This window comes from Lycorma delicatula, chromosome 1 (genome assembly GCF_047948215.1).
Source record: "Lycorma delicatula isolate Av1 chromosome 1, ASM4794821v1, whole genome shotgun sequence".
NCBI classification, from domain to species: Eukaryota; Metazoa; Arthropoda; class Insecta; order Hemiptera; family Fulgoridae; genus Lycorma; species Lycorma delicatula.
Window position 1 is genome coordinate 235,923,512 of NC_134455.1, and position 27,390 is coordinate 235,950,901.

The 27,390-nt window shown below is 30.9% G+C and overlaps 1 protein-coding gene across 1 annotated transcript in view; it reads right to left on the reverse strand.

The window, feature by feature from the left end:
• Nucleotides 1-26,981, reverse strand: part of LOC142329684 (hexamerin-like) — a 74,182-nt gene extending 47,201 nt beyond the window's left edge. Inside the window, exon 1 of the mRNA XM_075374385.1 lies at nucleotides 26,937-26,981. The gene's annotated coding sequence lies outside the window, so the exon portion shown is untranslated. The remainder of the gene's footprint in view (nucleotides 1-26,936) is intronic.
• Nucleotides 26,982-27,390: the final 409 nt, after the last annotated feature.

A 27,390-nucleotide genomic window follows, 5' to 3' on the forward strand; every position in this document is an offset into this window, starting at 1 on the left:
ATCACATGATTTTATTTCTTGTATTACTTGAATTTTATAAGTGCACAAGTGAAACATTTCCAGTAATTTTATGAATGGTTGTTTTGAAATTTATAAGCCTACGCCTCTATGAGCAATGGATTTATTAGGACCTCTGATGGCCTTCCAAGCGATTTCTGTTTGAAAACAGATCCAGTTTCTTTGAACTGATTGAACAATAGTCGTATATTATATTCACTTGGTGATTTCGTTCATATGTACGTCGATATGCAAACCGTTGAACTAAATTTATTGACTTTATTTCGGCATACTACAAAACATTGTGCTTTTCTTTTTAATAAAAAACAAAGTAAACAAAAAATAAACGTTAGTAACTATACAATGACTGATGTAATTGTTAAGACGGCTACAACACAAACCTTTTGAATGGAAGGCTTCAGTGCTACCAAAAAAATGATTCAAGATGTCTCTAATACCTTTATTTGAACTAATGAAACCTCATCATATTCTTATGACAATCCTATATTTTAATAATATGGATATCTGATGAAGCTGCATTGAAAAACATTGAAATTTCATCGCACAGAATTTGCAAAATTATTTTCTTTAAGTGTTATAAAAACCTTATAGAACAGAAAGAAAATATTTAACTATAAAAATTAAAAATATTTATAAGAAAAATGAGTTTATTTTTTAGGATTTGGGAAAACATTGTATGTTAAAAGTCGTTCCGCAGCAATTCATGGAGAATGATTTATTTTAGAACCCAAACACGACCAACACAAGAATTATAATTAAAAGCAAATTATAAAGTAAAAATAAAGACAAAATGTTGTTAAAAGAAAATCTGATATTGACGCCACATAAATTCCTTGTACGCTATTAAATTACATATACACATCTTTTTGCTGCACTTCATTTAAACTTACTTCATTTGAAGGTGACATACGGTCCTCCACTTCTTTAATAAAGTGGACAGTTACACAATTGCTGAAATATTACTTTTTATTAACATCAAATATTTGTACAATTAATTCAATAATCTTACATGAAATATTAGGATAGAGTAAAGTCCCTTTATTACTCGTATTACTAGATCAGTATTATTAGTATCGTCATGAGTTTCTGACTGGCAACAAAAATCAAATAAACAAAATTATAATCAACTCCGACCTTGGGGAGAATATTGTCCGACAGTAACAGAAGCGTAACTAAAATATAAGAATATAAAAGAAAAAAAATTAAAAACATATATTTTAACTAAAATATAGGAACTAAAATATAAAAAAATTTGCATTTTATTAAAGTTCAGGCTTGTATGCCTCACTATATAAATTGTTCTTGTGAGGGTTATTTTTCAGTCAATCTGTCATCTTTAATGTAGATAAAATTAAACAGAATAATTAAATAAAATTAAACAGAAATTAAACTATAAAGTCCAAAAATAATACATTTCTAAATTATAATTTTCAATTAATATTAAATAACCAGATGTTTCACCAAATCTATTGCATATGTAATAATGCGTACTAAATTACATATACACATTTTTAAAAGTACTTAAAATTTTATTTCACTATTAAATTCTGATTTTTGTTCATATTTCTTATACAATATAAATAATAATAATTTATATTGTATAATTATTATTTATTGTAAAAGTATTTTTATAATCACGGGTTAATAATTATTAATAAATCAATGCATTTAAATTTAAAAAAAAGTTAAAAAAAAAAGGAGACGAAATCTGATTTGAACCGATGTGCCTTCCCTCGTAAGATCCAAATAAAAATAAATTTTTTTTACTTCCTTGTACGAAGTAAAGGAAGTATTGTGATCGCGAAAAATTTCGGTTTTCAAATTTCAACGGAAGTATCCATTTTCACCACCCCTGAATCCATTTGACTAGTTTCGACGTGACATCTGTATGTACGTATGTATGTATGTATGTACATATGTACCTTGCACAACTCAAAAACGATTAGCTATAGAATGTTGAAATTTTATATTTAGGACTATTTTAACATCTAGTTTTGTACCTCCCATTTTGATTGCAATCGACTGAACCAAAATTGTAAAAAAAAAACAAAATTCACAAACATTTGGATTTTGAACTATTTCTTAACCGCAGTAATATCAATGAGAGCTTTTCAATGATGCATAAGTGGTACTTATTTTTGTTGGTTCCAGAGTTGAAATTTTAGTTCCAGTCAAATTAAATTTTAATTAATGAAATATTTGGTCTTGCAAGGAGAAGTTACATCGGTTCGAATCCGATTTCATATACATATTTTTTTTCTTTTACATTTATTTTTAATTTTAATATATTGATTTATTAATAATTATTAACCTCTGTTTGTAAAAAAAATGTTACAATAAATAATATTCAATAATAACAATAAAAAAATATGAAAAAAAGCAGACATTATTAGTGAAATAAAATTTTATGTACTTTTCATTTTAATTCAAAAATTTTTAGAGGTTAAAAATTATTAATAAATCAATATATTAAATATATTTAAATTAAAAAAATAGTTAAAAAAATATACGTATACGAATTCGAATTCGAACAGATATGTCCATGGTCGGATCCGACAAGTTCTCACTTACACCACATGAGTTCTCACTTGAGTGACGTGAAACAAGATTAATATATGAACTAATATAAAATGCTCATACGGACACCACAAAAAAATGTGATGAAATGTGGTTTTCCACCACAATGCAATTGTGTAACGGCCTACTACTTTATTATAAAATTGGAGGATCGTATCTTACTTTCAAATGAAATAAGTTTAAATGAAATGCAGCAAACAATTTTTATATGTAATTTAATAGGCGTATAAGGAAGTCATGTGGTGTACACATCAGATATTTTAATAATAGTATGGTTAACGTTAACAGGCAAAACTCCTGTTTAATAAAATGAGAATAAAATGTTTTATTTTCTATTTTGTGAGTTAATCTTTTTGAGTGGAATTTTACTGTTTAATATTTATATTTTCACACTACCTGCTTTATACAGTACAGCTATATATCACATAATTAGTTGCAGTTCATGATTATTGTAATATTTTTGATATTCAGGTCAGTAGTAAATACCTAATCTGTATTTGATCTAAATATTTTTGAGTGTCTGTTAATTATCATTTATAACAACTATTTCTATTATTTAATCTTTTACTTTCATATATTTTATAACACCCTTAGTAAAGTATTCTTTTAGTTACGTTTACTTTGTTTGATGTAATTGTTATTGTATAAATTATTCTTTAAGACATACTTACCTAATTTCACTCGATACTGAAATAAGTAGGTTACACTTAAGATTCTAAATAAAGGTTATCTATAAATATGACCTAAAGCTTGCAAAAATTGTTTCTACTTCGAAGTTATGAAAGCTTCGTTTAACCTTTTATTTTTATATCATTATTTAATGTACTACAAAGTTTTCAGAAAACACTTGCTTATTCTGTTTTAATTAACAATTTTCCTCTAACTAACGTATATTTAATCAAAATAAATATGTTTTAATGATATTATATTATCGTGTTAGACATGAAAATACTTTAATTGATATTAAAAGATACTTCTACTTTCCCGTCTAGCCCTGTAGCAGAGCTTAGTTTCCTTTAGGAAATTTTCGGTGACCGAATTCTTACACGGCCAAGTTTCCTAGAAAAAAGCTTTTAAAATAATGAAGAATTTTTTATATCGTCTTCGTAGTCCACGGGATTAATTATCCTGAACAAATTGCGCCCTTATATGATTGAAGTTTAATAATACCTGTATACGATATGGAGTTTAATAATACCTCAAAAACACTTCAAAATTAATGAAACGTAATTCAATATTAAATAATTTTAATAATATTTTACTGAGCCACCAATCTTATTTAAGTTCTTGAAATCATATCTGATCACTGAAGAATTTTGGAAATCGAGCTCCTCACAAATATATTGGTAAAGAGGCAGGACTTAACTGTCCAGTCTCATACTGGATTTTATTGACAAAAATCGTTTTTGTTTCTCTCTTTTTGGTGTACTTTATGTAATTTTTCGTTATAATTTTATTTTAATTTGTCTCATACAAATGATTGCTAACACTGCCAAAAAAACATCATGCTTAATAGAAAAAATCGATTATTATCATTTTTTATTGATGAAGTCCATTTTCTCTCTCAAGTAGTACTTTTAATGTAATTTGATTAAGACTTTATTCTCAATTTTATCGATGACATTCTCCAGTGACATATTATTAAATGAAAGTATTTTTTATTTAATACTAACAATAACAAATTAGGCTACATTGTTTCATGATCTACTACTTATACTATATATTATAAATTCATGTTACTTTTCTGATTTAAAAAAAAAAATATAAGAAAAACAACTCCATATTTAGAATTAACATAATGAGGACAATATATTTGTCTGCTGTCTTTATTTTATTATTTCTTAGTTAGCCACCTTTCCTAAAGCACACATCACTATTTGCTATCTTGACAAATGGTTATAGTTATCCAACAATAAATATTAATCAATGGAAATTTATAGTTAATGCTTTCATTTAGTTCATGGTTATCGATTACAACATTTATGTCATGTACTTGTTTATTAGATTTATTATTATGTTGATGACTTTTCTTTCTTAAATTCTAGCTGAAGTACTCGGTTATTTGAAAAGACAAATACTATGCAAAATATTTAATCCTTCGATTATGTGTTTTCCTTTGAAGCCCAAGAAAACCTATATTACCTTCCATTTAATATGAAACTCCTACATTCAAGACAATTTTTTTCTTGATGGTATGGTCACATGAGCTTGAAGTTTTTGCATAGGATACGAAAATGGAGATTTTGTAGCGTATGAAAAATGCCATGCCTGAACGAGAATCGAACCGGAACTTACGGATCAAAAACCGAGACCCTACCCCTCCACCACCGGAAAGCAGTGGAATTGAATTTTAACTTGAGTTTTAAAATTAACTTCAAACTGAATTTTTAATTGAGTTATAGACTGAATTTTAAATTGAGATACAAATTGAATTTAAAATTCAGTTTGTAACCAGAATGCAAAAATAACTTGCTATCTGACTAAAAGGAGTTGTCCTTCACATGATTTTGATGAATTTTTTCAACACCTTAGCATATAAACAACGAATAAAAGATTAAGTTGACCAGTTTTATTACTTTAAAAATAATTTAAAGGAAAACCCCATAAGGCTTTTTCATAGAATTTTGTAATTAAAATTTGTTTTGGAATTTTATTCTATCCTGATCCTATTAAAAATATACGCAAAAAATTAGGGAATTCATTTTTTTTTTTAATTCTTATTTTGATTTGCGAATTGAATAATTGATTTCAACCGTCTAGTTATCACTTTGCTCACCCATCATATTTCTTCGTCCCGATTCGTACTGTCATCTTTCCAAGCTTTCTATCTACCCCGAGTTTATTGAGTTCAAAAATTACGAAGATATCTTCAAAAATGTTACCTACCGAATTTAATAATTACATATTGTGTTCCTTGATCAACATTGATCATTACTGTCTTGATATTCAATAGAATTTCCGCAAATATTTATTTGATATGTTCATTTGTTTATTCGCTTTTCCCAGGCTTACCTTTTCAGTTGATAATCACATTTAACATTTTTTTCTACTTTAAACTTTCTGTACAATAATTTACTCTAAAATACAGTTGTGCATCATTAAAAAATGCATTACCTTATTACTTATGAATAACACAACTACTGACCTGTAAGCGAACTTACAAACTATTCCCTCTCGAATTCATTCTAGACTGCTATGTAACTACTGAACTATTTTATTGCTTGTTATAAGGTTATTATTGCTTGAACTTATTGATTACTATAATATTTTAATCCTTTCAGAAATAAATTCAAAAACAATCATTTCTGAGGTGGTTAAAAAGAAAGCGTAAATCTCTTAATATTTGTTGACGTTACTACTTTTATTGCCAAATTCTAGCTTTAATCACAACAGGATCGTAAAACATACTGGAAATACAAGATTATCCTTTGATTCCTTACCCTTTAGAGGGACAGTTTCCGAAGGATCCTTTTAGAATAACTGTTCCACATTTAAGACCTATAGCTGTTAAGTAAAAGAGCCTTCTATTAATCAGTGATTCAATGATGAGGTATTTTCTATGTAAATATGTAAATCGATTTCATCCGCCTCTTAGAAATAATGGAAAATAGAAATCTTATCTAGTGGAACCTCGCTTATAAGATATTTTCCAAGTTTGAAGCACTCACATCTTCCAATCTTAGAATTCCTTCTACAATTTAATCCTTTTTCGGTTCTTAATCTAAAAAAAAGTCTTCTATATACTCCTTTTGGAACAAACGTCCAAAACTCTCCCTTTCTAGCTGTCCGATCTATAAAAGCATTAGAGATTTTTGAGTCAGTAAGGGTTTTCCCATTTATATAGAATTTTTTATTAAAATAAATTTATAAAGAATTGCTCATTTGTTTTCAGTTAATATATGGACGTGGGAAAGTTACATACTAATGAATAGTGTAAATCTATTCCACTGTTTGTAGTGGACGACTAAAAATATTTGCCTGATCAAGTGCCTGATGTAGCATCTGAATGCATGATACGCTAAACTGATTAGTAGACGACTTAAAGTAAAGCCGGAACTAAGAACAGCATCTTTTTCAGCACCTACAATTTGATGCGTCTTCCGCCTTAAACAATTCTGAAATTTTTATCCTAATTCATAATTTACATCTATAAAAAAATGTCGATTACACTGAATTTTATAATTTAAATAAGATAATAAGACAATAAATTTTTGAATTTAAATAATTCAAACTCTTTAGTAAAATATATGCGTTCCTAATTTGTTTCTAATAGTATAGAAAGAAATAATACTATAGAAATAATAGTATAGAAACTATTATACTTTGTACAGGCAGAAATTTAAAGAATTTAAAAAATGAAGAAACAATTTCTTGTCCATTATATGTACGAGTATCATTACATGTACGAAATATGTACAATATCGTATACATATATATATATATATATATATACTTTTTCTTACGATGAAAAACCAATAGTCGATCCCCCTCAGTTAATTTCCCTTTTTGGGTACCATCTTTCCTACAACTACAATATCTTTATTTGAATGTCGTTATAATTAGTGAAGTTCATATTCTTTATTTTTATTTTTGCAAGTTGGAGAACTGACTTGGCTTTAATGACTGACAAAGCTTTTTACCCTTCTAAATTCATTTAATCTTCAAAATTTAGTTCAAGAGAAAATTTGTCACCATTAAACGAAATCTTCATCAAAGAACATTTATGATACAAATGAAATTTCAACTAAGAATATTTTGCAACTTTTAATAGCACATTGGGAGAATTTATTTTTTTGGAGGTTGTATGATTCCAGTTATCTAGTGATAGATAATGCAGAGAACAAATAATATTTATATTAATGAATCATTTTTCCTGAAACCTTGGTTAATTTATTTATTAAAACAAACTCACATCCCTAGCAGAGATTAATATAAATCCAAATTCATATAAATTTTGTTACACAGGCAGAACCTATAAAAAAATATACTATCAATAAGAAATATTATCCGCTAGCTCAATTTTTATTCTAAAACTTTCAATATTACTCTTAATTCAGCCGAGAATCAGAATGGAATATTAAGTATTAAATTTATTTGAAAGAGATTTTAAAATATTTAACTTTTTACCCTTAATTTTATCCTTAAAAATATTTATTTCTTATTTACGTAATGACTGTAAGTATTTTCTGTATTGTAGAACGAAAATTTTTACATTTTTCACCTAATCTGTAAATGAACTGTAAGTGGTCAACTGGTTCTGATTCGTGGAATGAAGCTCAATTTATAGCAGCTTGCTTAACCTACAGTTAGATTATTCAGAATTGTCTTACAGGGAATAAAATAAATGACATAACGTTATGTTATTTTACAATATTTTTTTTCTTTTGACATTGCTTACAGAAATGTAGTTGTATACTGCTAATTTAGTACTCTTTTATTTTCCATATCACGAGAATGATCTATCTACAATCAATACCTTTTCTCATGTTTAAAAACTTTATTTAAAACTTTTCTAGTGTTTAATTTCATTTCTTTCATGCTTATCAAAAGGGTATGCCGTAGAATTTACTATCAGATTTATTTTTACATTTAAAGGTACTAATCGTCGTGTAGTTTTACAAGACACATAATTGAAATTTTTGCATTCAGTGATATTAGTATCTTAAAACATTATTAAATTATCATTTTAAATTATCTGTCAAAATATAACAATCTATAAAAAAATCTGATGTAGACACCCCATGAATTTCTTGTACGCCTATTAAGTTACATACACACATTTTTTGCTGCACTTCATTTAAACTTATTGCATTTGAAAGTGAAAAAAGGTCCTCCAATTTTTTAATCAAGTGGACAGTTACACAATTGCCAAATTAATAGATTTTATTAACATCAAATATTTATACAATTATTAATTCAACAATCTTACATGAAATACTAGGATAGAAAAAAGTCTCTTTATTACTCGTATTACTAGACCAGTATCATTCGTATCTTTGTGAGTTGCTGATTAACAAAATTTTCAGATTTCTGGTGTGTCGTGTAAATAAAAGTTAATAATTAAACTATTCTGTTTAATGAACTCCTGTATACGGCTTATAAATGTTAATTTCGAACTACCGGTGTAAAATATTAAGTTTTTATTATTGGATTATTTGGTAAATAATCAAAAATGAAAAACAAACAATCACACAGAAAAAGAAAGATAACGTGAAAAAATATATCTCAATAAAACGGCAAGAACATGAATATGAAGGGAAGAAAATGTTAAGAACAAGAGAAGAATAAAAAGATTAAGAGAATATGATAAATATAAAGAGAGAGAAAATTTGAAAACTAGAGAACGTGTACACAGATTAAGATCAGAAGAATTATATCAAACCAAAGTAGAAATAAATGATTGGCCACAAAAAAAATTAACGAAATGATGATCAACTCCGACTTAGGGAGAATATTGTCAGACAAAAATCAGAGGAGTGAAGAATTAAAATATAAAAATATTTTGCAATTTATTGAACATCGAGCATGTATGCCTCAGTATATATGTTGTTCTTGTGAGGGTCTATTTTGCAGTCATTCTATAGTTAAATTTAATGGTGATAAAATTAAACAGAAATTCCAGAATAATTAAATAAAATTAAACTATAAAATACAAAAATAAATTATAATTCTCAATTAACATTAAATCATCATATGTTTCATCAAATCTATAACATATACACGTATATAATGCTTACTAAATTGCATATACACATTTTTTTTTAAAAGTACATAAAATTTTATTTCACTAATAAAATCAGAGTCAAAGGAACGCAAAGAGCGGAGGAGTTTAAGGCGATACTGAGAAATAAGGCAGCAGAACTACAGGTCTAGAGGTAGCTGTAAGACCGTGATCCACATCAAGGACATCGACTTAAATACCTCTGAGCAGGAGATCCAGCACGCGGTCGCACAAGAAGTAGGAGACTGAAGAGTTTAAAATTACGTCGATCCACTCCAGCATTCGGTGATACTAAGAATGTTACAATAATAACTCACCGAGCAGCCAAAAAAAGTTCAGGCGATTCCATTAAAATTGGATGAATTTACTGTCATGCTTATATACGAGAAACCGATGAGAATTACTTTAAATTTTGAGGAGGAGGCCTCGAACTGCAAAGGACCAGACTGGTCGCACTTCTGCTTTAATTGCGACAAATGTTAAGACCTTGCAATTTGCGCGCTGTGTGGGACGGAGGGCAACAGAGGTGGGAGGTGTGTGGCTGCAAGATGAGATATTTCCAGATGAACACAAATCGGAGTAGCAGACAATGGACCTCTGCTGGCAGGTGGCTCAGAGAGAAGCAATTGACGTTATACTGATGACCGAACCCAACGAGGCGATGGTAGAAGAGTCCCGGTGGCTGGTGGACCAGACAATTAGGGCCACTATTAGGTTCCCGGCGGCTGGGAAACCGGTGATTGCCAGTGGTGCATGGAGAGGCTTTTTTGGGCTGACCTTGGGAGTCGAATGATCTTCTGCAACTATAATTCGCCCAACTCGAGTATAGAAGAGTTCGTGGCCTTTCGTGATGAAAGGAGAAAGGAGGTCAGCAGAAACAGAGGAAGGAGTATGTTGGTAGCGGGTGACTTCAATACGAAGTCTACCGAATGCGCCGGCAGATTAAAAACGGTCAGACGGCTCCATCTGAGCGAGAGAGTAAACGGCTGGGGCTGATTTTCATCAACTGGGAGGGTGCAACGTTTGTGCGTGGAGATTCACAATCGGCCAAAGATCTCACCAATGTTACTAAATAACACGATGACAACTATAGTGGCTGGATGATCTTAGACGAAGACAGCTTGTCGCATCATCTGTTTATTAGATTTGACTCCATTTCTCGGATTAGAATCGACACCCAAACAAAGCCGTTAACATCTAAGAAGAGGATGCATTTGGTTAACCGAAAGGATACGGAGAAGGCTGGCTGGAGTCACCCCTCTAGAAGACCTGATAGACAGAGTTACGGACGAGTGTAGAAACCCGAAAATTACAATTACGCAACAGAAGAAACTAGAAACTAGATGTAGATCAACTATACAAAAAAAAAGAGCAATTCCCTAGAATATAGACCGCACTCGTCTGGAATTTACGGAGGCCAGAGCTTCAATCAAAGCAGCTATAAAGAATACCAAGAGAAGGATTTGGGGAAAGCTGTAACAACATAGATGAAGACCCATGGGGTAGAGTATTGCAGATAGTGACAGGTAAACTCAGTCGAACCCTACCAGTATTAACAGAGAGCCACGTGCAGGAAAGCGTTAGAGCGTTGTTCCTGAGAAGAAAAGAGATTGTGGTCGAGGAGATCTCGCTTTTCCGGTTACAGGAGCTTTTTCGAGCAGGAAGAACGTTGAAGCTCCATAAGAGCCCGGGTCTGGACGGCATCCCGATGAAGATCGTTGAGGTCCTGGTTGCAAAAACCCCGGCGGAGATGCTCAGGGTGCTGAAGAGCTTATTGAGTAATGGTTATATTCCGAAATGCTGGAAGAGGTCCAGACTTGTAGTAGTAAAAAAACTAGGTGCATAATAGGTGCCCTTCCACATCTTACAGACCCCTATGCCCGACCAACAACGTGTACAAACTGTTCGAGCGCATGCTGGAAGCTAGATTAAGCGAGGAGATCGCGGCCAAAGGAGGGCTGAGTGAAAGGCAATTCGGATTCAGGATAGGGAAGTCGACGACTGACGCTGTCAGAGAAGTAATTAGGATAATGGATAGAGCGGTGTCCGGTACGGGGAGGGCCAGGAAAATACCGGTGGTGGTCCTAGACGTGCAGAACTCCCTCAACTGGAGGGGGTCAATCTTCCAGGCGCTGGAGGAGAGGGACATAAGTGGGTATCTCCGAAGGTCAAAACTGTCTAGAAACCAGGAGACTCATTTACAAACTAGGAGACTCGGAGTTATGGTTTTGCTCTATATGTGTGGTGCCCCAGGCTCCGGTCCTGGGCTCCTTATTATGAAATATCTTCTACGACGAGCTTCTAAGCCTCCATTACTCAGTTGAACTGATGGGCTACTCTGCTGATGGGCTTGCATTCTCCTTCGTCAATGATTTGGCCCTTGTAGTGTCGGCGAGGACGGAGGGCGAGTTGGAAGATGCTACTAACGTCGCTCTAGTATTGGTACCTGACTGGATGTTGGGTAAGGGGCTCCGGCTGTCACACGGAAAATCTAAATTCATTGTAATGACGAAAAGGCGCCAAATAATGGCCATTCTGGTCAAGATAGCGGATGAGTTCATACAGTCGCGAGAGACAACAAATACCAGGGGATATGGCTGGACCGAAAAAGATCTTTCACCCCTCACGTCAGGGAGATATGGAAAAGCAGGACTGGTAGTGAAGAACCTGGGAAAATTACTCGCAAACACCGGAGGATCACATGCCACCAGAAGAAGATTTTATGAGCACGTGGTAAATTCTATTCAGCTACACGGTGTTCCAATATGGAGCAGGACCATGGAGGTGAAGCGTAACAGACTTCTTCTAGAAGGAGTTCAGAAACGGATGGCTCTCATGATCGCATCGGCGTACCAGTATCGCCTCAGTTTCAACAAAGACGATACTGGTGATTACGGAGTTACCACCCGTGCAACAGCTGGCTAAACTCTGCACCAAAGGGGAGACCAGAGGCGCCGCCTATGCCACCATGCAAAGAGACTGGTAAGTCAGATGGGATGCGTCCACCAAGAGTAGATGGACGCATCGCCTGATTCCAGAAATCGTGCCATGGGCCGAGAGGGGGTGTGGTGGGCTGAATCATTGGCTCACCCAATTCCTGACAGGTCATGGGGTGATCAGAACTTACTTACACTGCAGAAGGAGGGCTAACGATCCTAATTGCTCGTACTGAGGAGATCATGATACGCCAAAACACGTCGTATTTGAATGCCCGAGATGGGGACTAGAAAGGCGTGAGTGTGTTGCAGTCACAGGGTTGGCTAATGTTGAGGGAGTAATCGGTGCCGTGCTTATAGGGATTACGAATTTTAACGCAATATCAACTTACATAACTGGGATCCTACGAAGGAAGGATTGTGAAGCAAGGAAGTGAGGGGCAGCCCTCTGTGGCACTGCCGTTCGTCCGTGCCTACACGGATGGGCGGTAGCGATGAGGCACGGGGACTCATGAACCCCCAAGCTATTAAGACCGAGACCCGGCTGAATTTTTTCCTACCGGGGAAGCCCACATTTGAGGCAGGCAAAGGGACCGAGTCCTGGCTACCGTGGTAGGGCGGCTGGAAACGGCATTGACGGGGCTGGCGCGGCTCCTTCCTGATGGTTTAAGGCAAAGGCACCTTCCAGAGCCGTGTTATGATTAGATGCGGATCTGGCCGTGGGAGTCGGGGAAAAGAAAAGGTGCACTTCAGTTGTGTACACAGCTGAATCTGTGGATTATCTAATCTGTGGCTTATCTCTTCTATTTTTATTTTCAAATTTATTGCCTTTTCTTTTCTTTCTCGTTGTTTATTCCTTTTTTTTTTCATATTTATGACTTCTTTTATTTCCCTTTCCCTTGTTTTACTGTTAGGTGTCAAATGTTCGTAATTATTGTGTAATTTTTGAGGAATTTCGTTGGGATCTCCTTATCATGTGATTGTGAGTGTCATCCAGTTTACTCAAGGTTAATATAAATGTAACCGATTACAAATAATCTTTGATATTATAACAAAACAAATACAAAAAGTTAATACATTTTCAATTTGTTTAATTTCGTTTTTTGAAGTGGACGAAAAAATATAAAATTACAAACTTGACCTTATTTTAATCTTTTAATTGTACTTTTATGGTTTATCTCTAAATTAATAACATCAAAAAAACGTATACTCATATGAAAAAAGCCGTTCTCAACAGCCTAAAGGACAAGAAACGTACCAATAACAATAAATAAATACAGAGATTGCTGTAAACTGCAAATAATGTTACTGAGCGTAAGCCAAAGCTATTGAAAAGGTGGACTACGTTTTCTAACTAATTTTCTTAAATTTTTCTGTGAAAATATTTTCAGTAACAGAATAATATCAAGCTATATATTACAGTTACAAAAAAATATTCAACTTCCAAAAATATGAACAACTTAAGTTTTCATTTAAATAAATTTTCCGCAATGTTGCAAGAAAGCGGAATCAGAGAAATTTCCTCAAACATTTTCTACAAAAATCAAAATTCGTCTATTTAGTGAACGAAAAAAAACATTTTGATTGAATTGAGAACTTACAGATTTGTTAAGTATATTTATTTCGTTCAGAATTTACTTATAAATAGAATAAAATTATGAAAGTCAAAAAGGTTTTTTCTTATTTTTATTTATTATTTGATTTATATGTTTCAACCCTTTTATTACAGTAAACAATTAGATTCGTAGCCTTTGCTTGGACTTAAGTTCAATATTTGCTTAATTTCAGTTTCCTAAATAACATTTTCGAAATACTACTATGAGTGGATTGTTTCATGTAATTTTGAAGGCTAAAATTACATATAGCTAACGTGAATTCACGAATCATGGTTTCCATATCTTTTTTTCGAATTCAAACAAAAAAATTTATTTAGTTGAATAATTTCCATATAAAAACATAGTATAAAGTAAGTCTTAATTTGGTTTATTTTAGGCTATGTTTTTTTTCCCATCGATTCCTTACATAATAAATAGATAAAGCTTTCTTACATACATGGTGAGCAACATAAAACCGAACCCATAAATAACCGCTGTAGAATCGGTAGGTTATGTTTGAATGACATTTTATGAATGATTTGGATAAATTCAATAATAAACACATAAAAAATAATTTAAATGTTGCATCTATTTACTTTAATGTTATAAAAGATGTTCAAAATAACCACCCTGGGCGTCGATGCAATTTTGTGCTTAACTGATCATATTGAGAGTAGACTGACGCAAAACGTTGTTGTCAGTTGCGTTGATTTCTCGTTGAATGTTCACCTTCAGTTTAACAATATTATGGGAAGTAGATGCATAGCTCTCTCCTCTACGTAGCTCCAAAGGAAAAAAATCGCAAGTAGACAACTGTGGGGAACGTGGACGTCACCGTCCTCTGTTGACAGCTCGTTCATTTGTGTAAGTTGCATGAACGCGATTCAGTGAAACCTTTGATGTGTGACTCGTTGCTCCGTCTTTTTGAAAGAAGCTGTATTCTTTTTCATTGTCGGTTAATTGCGCATAAAATTCTTTTAAAATTCGGAGGCAAACTTATTGCCGGTCAAAAAATATTGGTCCCACTATACGATTACCGGAAACGGCACTCCAAATACCAATTTTCTCATCGTGAAGTGGACGCTTGAATATCTCGTAAAGATTCCTCGTTCATACAATACCTGGTGTTCTGCGAATTAACACTGCCGTGCAAATGAAACTGTGCCTCGTCTGACGTGAAATACGACATCGGATCTATCTGCCTACCAACAATGTTTTCCATAAGCCAGTTGCAATAATCAAGTCGTTGCGATCTGTCTGTTTCCTTCACTTGTTGCACAGTTGTAATGCGGTGCGGTTTTAGTTTTAATTCATGAAGAACTTAATGACAAGATGTGTACTTAACCCCAGATTGTTGGGATAACTTGCGTAGTGATTTTTTTGGACTGGCAGTAATTCTCCTTTCAATATCGGCAATGACCTGTGGAGTCCTAACGGAAGGTTTCCTATTCGTTTTACATTTGAAACGGAGCCTATTGTACGCCATTTTTTTAACTAAATCGTGTACGCTACTCTTCTCTGGGATAAAGGCATTCGGAAATTTTTCTACGAATACTTGACGTGATTCTTCAAACGTTCCAGAACGAATATAGGTCTCAAATATAGCTCTCCTCTCCTAGATTGAATAAGGCATTTTACACAGACACAACTGCGCTGCAGCAAAACGTATACTGCACTGACACATAACCACCTGACAAACGGCAGCAACAATCAGTAGTAACATATACATCCACTTGTCGCGCTAGTTGTGTGAGAATCGTTCATAAATAGTGGTGGGTAACGGTTTCATTATGGGTTCGGTTATATGTTGCTCATCCCGTAGAAACCTATATTATTTTATCTGTAGCAACAAAATAATCCTCATTGAATATAAAAGCTGTTGGTAAGGAAAATTTAAGATTTGATACTGTCAGAATCTAATTTAACCTTACCGTAACATCTACTCTGTTAAAGCAGACTAATGTAAATGTTTCACAACATAATGATTGCTTCAACAGCAACAAAAATAATCATAACAGTAAAATTTACAGAGAAAAATCAGTGAAACTTTATAATTGGTATGATCCTTTTATTCAATTACTTTTCACATAAAATACTTATTTTATTCATAAATAATACTACATAATTCATATAAAATACTATAATAAATTCGTAAGTAATTTTCGCGTCGAGAGTGGTGATTTCCTAACTGGCTCAAGAACCCCGTATCTGTAGAACCCCGTATCATTTGATTATTATTATATGATTTACTTACTTTATTTACTCCTAAAGTGCCCAAACTTTAGGAACCGATTGTAAATATTCTAGTTGTGGACAAAAAAAATTCAAAGTTCATGTAACTTGTTTGTTTGAGTTAAACATATACTGTATGTAGACCTGAAATGTATAATGCAGGATTGTGTATTTTTAATGAATGATTAATTTTTCAATATTTATTTAGATTTTATTGGACTGCCAAAAAATGAGTCTGATAAAATGCGAAAAAATATATTTATGTATACATACATAATACAATAATTTGTTTTTAATGAAGGCTATATAGGCTTTATATTCTAAATACGAGTAATGGACAAAAATATTGTGATATTTCCATTCCATAAAAAATGTTATATAAACTTTAGTATTTGTTGTTTAGAACTTTTTTACGGGAAGCTGGAAAACTTTTTCATTGATCAAAATGAAAAATTATTTTTAACTTCAATTAAATTATAAAAAAATCATTGCAGAAATTAAAGCAAACCGCCAATCAGTTACAAACTTGATGATCCTTAATCTAATCTGTTAATAAAGTTACTAATTTGTTGATCCGAAAAAAAGCTCCTGTAACCGGAAAAGCGAGATCTCCTCGACCACAATCTCTTTTCTTCTCAGGAACAACGCTCTAACGCTTTCCTGCAAGTGGCTTTCGGTTGATACTGGCAGGGTTCGACTGAGTTTCCCTGTCACTATCTGAAATCCTCTACCCAGTGGGTCTTCATCTATGTTGTTACAATTTTCCCCAGCTCCTTCTCTTAGCCTTCTTTATAGCTGCTTTGAATGCAGCTCTGGCTTCCGTATATTCCAAACGAGTGCGGTCTATATTCTAGGGAATTTCTCTTTTATTACCTCGCTGGTTAACTCGTCTTGCTGCCCAGTATCTTTTGCACAGTTGATCTAGATCAGAGTTTCACCAGAGTATGAGCCTTTTCTTCCGTTAGTTTCTAATGTGTTGACCCATGTGTTGGTCTTCATATAATAACTGATCGTAGATAAAAAGAAAAGTATAAAATGAAAGACATGTTTGTTTATTATTATGTATTTAATTTGCTTTTATAATTTGATGCGATTAAATCAAAAAGACTCGCATAATTACAGCTGCCCCAATTCCTCACTTCTTTTACAGTACAGTTAATTTTCTAAAATACGAATTTTAGCCACAATTAAGAAACCACAATCTTTTTTTAAGAAACCACTCACGTTTTTTATAACATGAATAGAAATCACAATAATTTTCTTTTGATTAGAAAAGAGTTTAATTCTCTCGTAATTAGATTTTTTCATTGAGATTCTGGAATAAATATTTGTACCTTATCAAAAAGCCAGGCCGGTGTGGGATTCACACCCAAAACATTGAATAAAAAGCAGCCAAGGAGAATACGAAACGGATCATACCTCATATTTTTAACATGTATATTCCGCATTAAGCGATCAAAAACCTTCTAAACTTTGTTTACAAAATGCTTTTTCTAAATGATACTATCTGAAAAAAATAGGAGTGTTATTGGTTTTTGTAACCCACTATCTGTCAATTTTATCTTCATGAGGCTGTCTTTATTCTTGTAAGATAATACATCACTTATATGTTTATAGATATAACCTACGTATTCATACTACTATTTTTTAGCGTAAAATAAAGAGTATAAGCATAAGGAGTTTACGTATACTTAAAGAAAATAAAAATATAACTTCTTTTATATATATATATATTTTTTTTTTCTTTTATTATAACTAAAACTTACGTATATTACTAAATAATCCACTAAATTAAAAAAATATATACAAATTTGTAGTTTCATAATTCATAAGGAACGTGTTATACGTGTTATGTAATTAAATATAACAGAGAAATATGATTTTTTTTTAATATATGTTAAGGGTGAATGATTTGTAATTAATTGAATCAATCTTTTTTTATGATGTCAATAATACATGCTCTCAGTAAGTAGTTGATATCATTTCAGAGATAAGTCATTATATGGCTGGTCAAAGGTTATCACAATATTTCCTTTGTATTAGTATTATTTCTTTTTAAGCATAATGTAAACAATAAAATTTTGGTTTCCGGAAGATAAGAAGACATGTGTTATTATTTTATTATTTAACTGTTTACTTGTTTTTACCAAAACTTAATTGATAACTGATTTTTTGTCCACCACGTGAATGAAGTTAATATTACAGACCTTGATATTAAAATTAATCATGATTTCGTGATTTTAATGGATGCAAAATATGTATACCTCAATATTATTTAACACAGTATATGTATATATTGAGTACCATCCATATACTCAATTATATTGAAGTATTTCCTGCTCAAAGCTTGTATATGAGTATATGAGAATGTGATTTTAAAATTTTGTTTCCAAAGCTGATCCGAAATTTGCAAACAGAAATAACACATATCTTGCAAACAGAAACATAAAACCTCAATTACTTTATACTTAATGTACTATTTTCATAACTTTTGACAAAAAAAAAAAAAATATATATATATATATAACTCAGGTGGGAATGGAGTGTCATCATAATGGTTTAACTGTTTATTTTTTGAAAATTATTAATTAAATTCAGTAATTGGTTGATTGAATTCTGATAAAATTAAGCCCTTCCTATGTATAAGCACCGGATAGCGGAGCGTATTGGTAAAATAGTCTGGATTATGGTGTTCGAGGATAAGGAACGCTCGTTTGTCCTACCTGAGCGTCAAAATGCAATTCTTCAGATAGAGGGAAAGTTATTAGCTATGTCATCTGCTACTTCTGAAGTGTTAGCTAACCCTCTTCAAACTTTTGCTGAGAGATTAAAAAAAAAATTAATAAAAAACAGCGTTCCCTCAATTATCAAATTCATTAAACTTTCCAGATCAATAGTCTATTCTCTGTCAGAAAATTGGTTGATGTTATAAAGATGAAACACAAGAAGAGTACAACGTCCAGAAAGTCAAAAGGAACCTTATTAACAATTCAAAGAAGGTAAGTCTAAAGAATTTTAATAATTTTAAGGAGACTGACATTGAAAAGGGGGGTTGTAAACTAAGTCCGACCGTAAAGTAACTTTAAACCAAATGTTAATTCTGGTACTTCCGCTTCACAAAAGCTGTACTTGGGATCAGTGCGAATCATTGATTATGAGAAACGCACGCTAACAGCCTTCAAGTTTCCAGATGTACATAGCTAATTCCATGAGCACCTGTTTTTTAATAATTTTGATGTAATCAGATCTCCGATAGCGGGAGTTTTTACAGTAACACATCCGACTATTTTTCAGGTAGCTATCATATTTTTGCCCAGACAAAGTCTGGACAATAAGTCTGACGCCTGTAAGAACAGTGAAGAGGGTTCACTGGTTCCAGACTGGATTAGAATTTATCTAATATATATATATATATCTTTTTTGAAGTGCCCATGAAAGTCGGGGTAGTGCTGCAACAGGAAACCGTGTTTCAAACTAGTCCTCAATCTCGACCAATAGAAGTATATTGGTAATCTCAAAGAGTTACTGGATCTAGCCATTTACTGAATTCTAGCTGGTGACTTCAATTGTCCCGAATGTATTCTATAATTTCTATTCTGAAAAAAAACCAGTGGCTTTGTTTGATTTCTTAACTCTACCTTAATCAAGTGAAAATAATCACTTCCCGATTGCAAGGAAATCTCTAGTAATTCCTAATTTTAATTTATCTATCACTATGTAGAAGAATAATTTAATGTTTTACCGTTGCACATTGACCAACTTGGATTAAGCTTTTATCTCAGAGAAATGAAATCTATTTGATCAGTCAATCAGATTAATAAAATTATACAGCTTAGGCGACTAATACAAACTAGAAAAGGCTGAACAGGTTCATTACTTTTAAAAATTCTGTACTGCTGAAAACATTCATGATCAAAATAAAAGTTGTATTCCTTCATCAAATATTATTATTCAAAATCTTATTCTAAAAGAAAAATTATTAGCACAAGTAAATACCTTATCTGGTTTTCTAAGGAATTCGTTTTTCATTCTAATCAAAAGATAGCTCATAGAAAACCGAAGAAAGTTATTAGGTTTTCTGTTCCGCAGTCCTAGGTCATAACTTATATCTAATTATTACATCATTAGGAAAACTTTACGAAGGAAAGCAGTTGTGTCTGTTGATAGGGGATCATATAAAAATATATTTTTTCATGACATAGCTCAGTTATTTAATTACCTGAATAAATTTTTCCAAGACGATATTTCCTTTATTAAGGAATATACTACCTCCCAACAAACCTATTAGTGTAGACAAGCTAATCACCGAAAGAACGAAATCAAAGAATGTTTAGGCCATTATTTTAGTTAATTTTTGACCGCAATTGCTGCTGATGAAGAAGTTTCAAATAATTCTCCTCGTTTGCTGAGTTACATTTAAGAAATGGTGATTATTAATCACTAGGATCATTAATTCTTGATATATGATGATTTAAACCGGCATTTATACTAACAAGATTTAGAAACTATTTCTCATTTGCTTTTAAAATTTTTTGGGTGAAAATGAAAGCGGATGTACTTCCAATTAGTTTAAAACCAACCAATGCTTATGTTCTATCATTAACTCTACACTAAAGCCTTTGTACAAATTTTTTGAGAGTGATAAAGCCGTTTGTCATGACATCGATATATTCTTTCAGAATAAGACCAAATTTAAGAAAGTTTTATCATAAATTTACATTAACGAGACGACTTCGGACTTAGAGACAACTTCGGATTTGTAATGGATGAGCACAAATTATTTTAACTACATTAAATTTTTCTTTTTTTTTGTTGAACTAACTGTTATATTCAAGATTGTTAGAATCGTTTCAGGCGTTTAAGGATTATTTGATGTTTTGCATTTCTGACCATCTTAAAATTCTCCTTTTTAAGCTTAAAAAATAAGATTATTAATATTATAAAAATTCTGCAACGTAATTTTAATTTTACCTATTTTTTTTTGTTTTCTCTATTTCAGCAGATATTTTTATTTGTAAAAAAAAAAAATTGAATAAGTTTTCTATCAATCAAAAGAATTTTTAAATATAATTAAAAATGCGTTTTCGACCCACGCGTTGGAGAAAAACCCAATAACTCATCTAAAATTTAACCGTTTTTTCAAGACTTCATTTAATTTTTATATTTTACATAATTACGTATAAATAAATGCTACACTATATACATTTGACTTCCATGAGAGTAGTTCTCCTACATGAACAATTTTAGATCTACATGACTGGTGCTACTAAAGGTTATTTAGTAGAAGTTTCACTTCTTTTTTTTTAATTAATAAAATAAATTTAATAGCTCGCAGAATATTTACAATAATACTTTTATTAGGCCTTTTAATACCTAATATATTTAGCTAAAAAATAATTGACAAAAGTATTTAAATAAAGATTAAATTCTAAGAATAAGAAGCTTGATTGCCAAACTCTGAAAAGTGAGGAATGAAGATTCCTGTTGTCTTCTTAATAGAAGCAAATGTTCTGCTTCTTATCATCATGGCAAACTAACAGAAATGCAGTGATATTCAATCCTACACGAGAAACTTTATTCTTTTTACAGGAAAAAATTGGCTGTATCATACGAGTATTTTCAGACAAATTCGTCACATCAGTAACAGAAATTCCCACAGATGTTATATGACAACTAATTCATGGACTCCTTTTTCTGTGAAGTAATATTTTACATAGCCAGTATATTAAAACCCCAGCCAATATTGCGTTACATAATTCAACCAGAGAGATATCAGTAACATTTGGAGATTTTTTATCCCACTATGCTGAAAGAAAAGTATAATTTTTTGTTGTACCTTAATCTGTTCAAAGGTTTGTTTGCGCTCCAGTATCTTCAGAACAGCTCATCGATTTTCCTAAAAAATGAATCAAAGGATCTTTACTTTAAGCAAGTTTTTGTGTAAGTAATTTTTACAGTTATGAAATCGAAAGAAAGATCATCAACGACTTTCGTCTAAAACTTTTGTTAAAATCAAGAAAGATATTATTTTTGAAGTTTTATACAGAAGAAAGAGGTTTCCCGTTAAAGAACAACGTTTTTGAAACTACTCTCAACTGCGTGTTTTGCTCATCAAGCCCTCAAGAATCAAACTGCGCTCGAGCTGGCGCCGTTCATAAAGACTACACTGTGTTGCATTCCGTCACTATCCATTACAGCGTTTTAGTTGAATTTTAGAAATTATTTTGGTTACTTTTTTTGGTACAAATTTATTTAAAACATTAATTCATACTTCCCATATTAAAAATACCTATTAAAAAGCTGATTGTAATGTAATAAAATATAATATATCAATAATATAGTATATATAAGTAAAATATAAGTGTAATAAAATATAAGTATTTTAAATAAAATAATGTGTTGTGTAAGAATGTTGATAATGCAAGTATAAAAATAATAAGCAAAAAATAATTGAAAAATAAAAGCCAAAAAAAAGTTATCATTAAAAGTACTGTTTTACACAGTTGTAATTAAAACAGTAAAAAGCACAGTAGCGCCATTGTAATTTCCGAGAGCATGTTTATAATATGGATAATGTTGTAGTTTTAAAACGTTTGTCCTTTAGTAAGCCTACCGACTAACCTGCATTAAAATAAATATTTTATTATAAATCTTTATACTCGAATTTAAAAAAAAAACACAATTTATTAACTAAAATTTATCATTTCGAGCTAATATTAATTTATTTATAAAATAATCCCTACTAAATGTTGTAAGCTGTGAATTAACAGAATACATCAATTTCACTGTAATTTTTTTACGCTGAAAAGGGAAGAAATAAATAAAAAATCTAATCTAAAAAGTAATCGTGGTATTTTAGTAGAATTATATGGTAACAACGTTAAGACTGAACGATGATTTATAATTAATATAAAAAGAATCAAGTCATGTATCGCTTACGAGTATTAAACAATTTTGCAGAACTGTTTACACCGTGTAGTGCTAAGGTTGGTGTTGATAGACACCCTGCGTAAAGTACTAAGACACAGCTAAAATTAGATTGGATTAGTGTACATAAGCCTGACTACTTCGAAGGATTTTTTATCTGCGTTATAGCTCCAAATCGGGTGACCCCTAATACCAAACACTTGTTTACAACATTATCGTTTTAAAACAGAACTAATGAAAAAGTAATGTTCAAATAATATTTTTATCTATTCTTACTGATTTTATGATTTATTAAAAATATTTATTTCTACCAACATTTAACCAGTAAAATAGTTAAATCAATAATGATGGAAAATTTTATTTAGTATCATTACCTAACATTTTTAAGAAAGGCTATAAACGAATATAAACAAAATAAAATCTAAAAAATTGAAGTATTTACATTTTTCAGTCATTTTGGGAACGGAGTGGATACTGATTTGATATATTTGTAGCGAAGGAATTTACAACGAGTCTTTTTTTCCTGGTAACGAATACGTTCACTTCAGTATGTTTTTCACACTAATCCTAATTATAAATAAGCTATAAGAAAAGCTTGCGAAGTTTAAAACAAAGGTTGCCAATAACTTTATTTTTTTATTATCTTTTTATTTATAGTCGCATCAACAAGTAAAGTCATTAGCGACTAGAGTGTATATGTAAATGTACGGGTAAATATGTTGAACAGACTCAGGCTGACTATTCCTGAGACGTGTGATTAATTGAACTCCAACCACCAAAGAACACCGGTATCCACTATATGGTATTCAAATACAAATAAAAGCAACTACCTTTATTAGGATTTGGAACTAAGAATCTTCGACCTCGAAATTAGCTGATTTACGATGACGAGCTAAACCACTAGACCAACCCGGTGGGTTTAATTAATTTTTTTAAGATATCTTTATTCAAAACGCACAAAAAGGTCCACTGTTAAATTAAATTTTATTATTTCCAAAATTCCCTGATAAAATGCTATGAATCGATGCTCGTAGGCAGTTGTATTCCTTGTTCGTATTGAGTGAACATGTAGCATGTTACATCCCTGAGACATCAAAACAGAATGTATCATTAATCAGAACACATCAGAATGTTGACCCGAATACAATATTTAGGGTTTGTTAAGATATTAAGAATTAAAATTGGCTATAAACTTATCAACCTTCCAAATGCATTTTTACATTTTTTTCGCAGTTTTTATTATAATTCTTTTACTCGTGCGAAAGCTGGTGAAATGTTTTATTCCATTCTAACACGGATTCATTCCACGCGTCATTGTTTAAAGCCTGTATCTAAGGGGTTCAATCAGATTGAACCCCTTAGTGGGTCTCCTGCAAGAATTGATGGTCAAAAAAGTCTATAATGCCGTTTCTGTGTTACGTGAAATTCATGACATTAGTAGTTACCAAACTGATTTATTGACTTTTGTAGAACTAAAGAAGGCAATTGATCTTTTTGAGAGAAAGAAAGAGAATGATATTTATAAAAATTGAAGCTAATTTTCTGCAGTAAGTGTTTTTCTTATAAATAAGAATACAAAAATACATTTGACAAATCACGGCAGTGAAAGAGTATTCTAAATACACTACACGCAATGTAACAGTGTATCTCTAAACATCTGTTGGTGTCTATCCTTGTTTATTACAACGCTGTTTAATTTTACGGTAAACTACAGTAATACAATAATTATTTTGTTCATGTTATTCATAGAGGAAAAGATTGTTCGTATAAATTCGTTTAAAATCATTAAATTATTCAAAGAATGTAGGGCCATTTATTCCTCCAAATTCACTCTACAGAAGAATATCTAAATAACACCCTGAAAGTGTAATTTATCCTTTAATAGAATTAAACAATAGGATGAAAATCTACGTACATGTGCATTTAATTTGATCTGCTGTTTTCCGTGTAACTTGCTGTGGGAGGCTATAATAAAAAAAGCGTGCAAGGTTTTAAATGGATTAAGGTATCGTTTGTTGAAAATGATCTGTATAACTCATATCGTCAACAAAACAAAGCACCACCCATACATTAATACATTAATCCAACAAACTTAACATATATCACCTATATACTATTGTAATAAGAACAGCTGTCTGTTTATTAAATATCATGCGAGCTGAGTTACTTTCTTCCTATTTTTTTTCTTTTACCTTTAAGATTTTTATATCCAAAAGTATTTTCCTTTTACCTTTGAGAAAAATTTAAACTTCAAATGGAGTTAAGAACATATAGGTGTGATATCGTCATGTTTTTATGAAAATTAAATAGCATAATATTACAGCCTCGGAACATAAAATAATCTGGTGTAGACATGACTTTCTTGTACGCCTATTAAATTACATTAACACATTTTTTTAAACGAAAAATACATAAAATTGTATTTCATTAAAAATTTCTGATATTTTTTTATTTTTTATTTTTTTGTTTATTGAATTATTATTCATAGTAAAGTATTTTTACAATGAGACGTTAATAATTATAAATAAATCGATATATGTAAATTAAAAAAACAAGTTAAAAAAAGAAGATGAAGTCTGATTCGAACTGATGTACCTTCCCCTAAATCCAAATATTACATTAATTAAAATTTTAATAACTCTGGATCCAATGAAAATAAGTATCAGTTAAGATATATCGTTGAAAAGCTCTCAATGAGGTTTAATAATGAAAATTTATATGATTCTGTTCATTTTACCACTAAGAAAATAACTGGTTTTCAATTTCGATCCTAAGTATAGAATTCATAGCTTTAACGGGAAACTGATGTATATGTTTTATAACATAAAATAATTAAAAATAATGGATTTGAAGAAATCTATGCTGCCGTTCACTTTTGTTATGATGTAAATGATGACAAAAAATAAATAAAAAACAATTTTTTTAAATCGGTTTAATGAAATAATCAATATAATGCATTAAAATTAACTTTACATTGTAGTTGTCTATTTCCTTACAATCACAGCGTTGTCTACCGATACCAACACCAAACCAATGTCTTCAAATACAAAAACACCGTTTTCCCTGGAAAAAATTTATTTTCTACTACACTACACACACTGCGATTTTTCAATTTGTAAATACAATATTAGCACGATTTAAATTTCGAAAATATGCTGAAACTTGTGTAATCACAGTGTGCTTTGTTCAGAAATTTTACTTTATTTATATGTTTGTGTAAAAAAATGTTAATCAATGCGGATTGTAACAACAAAATAATATAGAAAAAATATAAATCTTTTAATTTTAAATGCATGTCTATTTTGCCTAAACTGCTCAGTTTTTTAATAGAGTTAACGAAACAAAAATTATAACAATATAATGTAAATTTATTATTTCCATTTAACTGCAAATTACCTTATCATTGACCATGCAGCTGTAATTTTATTGTGTTTACCCTTCGTCATCATAATGATACACAAAAATATAATTACCTTTATTATAATTTTTAAAAATAATGAATATTTTAATGATAATGAATAATAATTCATTATCATTATTAGATTACATTCATACTCTATTGTATAATCTATTGAAGTATTTTTTTCATAATAACCTTCTGATACATATCCTTTTATTTTCTGAGCCTTGATAACTTGAGCCATCGGACAAAATATAAACGGAAAATGACGTTTCATTTTAATAAAAAAAAATTTTTTACTCTTTTCAAAAATTTAACCGAGTGAATTCCCGCTAAAGGTCGACATCCTCTAGCATTTTTCCTTCAGAGTCAGTACGCTACCATTACTTAATTATTTTTAATAATTTAAACAAATGTAAACAGTATTATTGTTTATCTCCTTTACATGCTTGTTACGCTAAGAGTATAATCTCGTCAGAGAATTATTAATATTATTTTAGTATGTAATTGTTAAATAAGAAAGTACTTACAGAAACTTTTTTAACAATTTTTCTATAAAACTACTCGCATTATACTAATTAGTATATCCATTATACATCCAAAAAATTCTATTACTCTGTAATATTAATCTTGTATAAAGGTTTCTTAGTTTGCTGTAAAAAATGCACATTTACTGACAAATAATATGTGCATATTAAAGTAAAAAGATAATTTATAATTACAATACTCGAAAATTTTCTGATGCAATATTACTAAAAATCATTGATTTCTGTGTTTTTTGTACTGTATTAATTTATCTCATGACATGCATTAAATATTACATCAGTAAAATTATTACGGTCGTGTTTTTTTTCCTTCTTAATAAGATTACATCATAAATTGTTATTCTCGATATCAGAATTTAAATATTTCAAAAAATATGTGTACGAACTTTAACAAAAAAATTTGATAAAGTATAAAAAGAGATATTTTTTCTTTCAAATA